A 1,644-nucleotide genomic window follows, 5' to 3' on the forward strand; every position below is an offset into this window, starting at 1 on the left:
GACAGTGGGTGGGGGATGGGGCCTGTTTGATTTGGAGATTTGGGCAATTCGGTGTCAGCTGAATCTATGAATCCGATTCACCTGAATTGATTCGGGACAGTGATTCAAATCACTGAATTGAATCACTGTCCCCCGACTTGGCCGAATCCAAATCCAAAGCTAATACTAGCCTCTTCACACAGGCCTACTCTTAACCCATCCCTGGATTGTCTGCACATTAACACCTGAAACTAGTTTTAAGTACTTGTTGTGTGGTTTAAAGTTGCACTAAGGTGGCTCATGTTAAACTAATGCACTCTAGGCTGCACTTCAGTATAAACACCTGTCCCACCCTCCATCCTCTCTGGCCTGGATTGGGCCCACTGCCCCCCTGCCCTCCCCAGTACCATAGAACCCCACTCATTGCCCCCCTCCCCAACACCACTTACATATGGTGGCCAGCACTGTCTGTCCTGGGGAAGCGAGCAGGGAAGGATTAGCTTACCTTCTCAGCCATTGCTGCCACCTCTGTTGCTACTTTCTGGGCTGGGCTTAGCCATGAAAAGAGCAGCAGCCTGGCAGTCATGGACCAGGATGTCAAATTAAGCATTACCTGCCTGCTTCCTTGGGATAGACAGCACAGGCAGCCACAGTAAGCAGAGAAGAAACTGTGAGGGGCAGGGGGAAAGCCCAGCATATGGGGAGAGGGAGGGGTTCTCACCTTTCAGTCCTTCAGGCCTCAGCTGGACTGAACATGTGAATGTTCCAAACTTGAATTATCACTATGAACAATCAACTTTTATGTGGTTCACAGTGTAACATGTAACAATGCCCTAAGTAGGGAAACTGTTGACTTCTATAAACCTATATCTGTCTCCAGCCATGATGTAAGCCTTATATTTGCTAGATTGAGACCTGGGAGATCAAAACAATACTAAATTTTTAAAAGCCCACTAAAGAGAAAGAGGGGAGGGTGTATAGATTGCTAGGGGCTGTCCAGGGAATTGTCAGTATCTTTGGCACAGCTAGCAGGTCGATTTAGGTTTTGAGCCATACCCAGGCATACTGCCATGAAATATGCCCTATTCAGTCACTACCACTCTATGTACACTTAGAAATGAGGCAGTGTAGCCACTGTAGAGTGTTGTTTAGCATGTGACTTGCACCATACTTCCATAATCTGTTTCATGTGTACTTATAAGCAGGGATCCAGGTTTTCCATTTCCTATGGAAAAACAGGAAAAAAACAGATTTTCCCCTTTTAACAGAGAAAAAAGCAGATTTTTCATTTTAACGGAGATACCTGCAGATTTTCCACTTTTGAAAAGAGTTCTTTCCAGGCTGGCAGAGTTCTAGCCTGCAGGAGCTTCTTGAAAAAATAGTGGCAAACCCTGATCTCTGTCCCAAGAGAGAGGGGGAAGGGGCAGGGTCTGAGTCTGTCAGCCAGGGCTTGGCTCAGGTTTACTTTCCCTCCTAGAGCTTGTGAGGTAAGTGGGGCTTGGGGGCAGCAGGCTGGGGATGGAGGGCCCCTGTGGGGGGGGGGGTGCAGATGATAGCCAGGGCTGGGAGGGAAAGGGGATTGGGGCTGTGGGAAAAGCCAGCAGGGTGGGTGGGGGCAGGGCAGGGGTGTGTAGATGGGGGCTGAGGGAGTGGGAAGATGTTCCT

Source organism: Alligator sinensis, unplaced genomic scaffold (assembly GCF_000455745.1).
Source record: "Alligator sinensis unplaced genomic scaffold, ASM45574v1 scaffold615_1, whole genome shotgun sequence".
Taxonomy (NCBI): domain Eukaryota; kingdom Metazoa; phylum Chordata; order Crocodylia; family Alligatoridae; genus Alligator; species Alligator sinensis.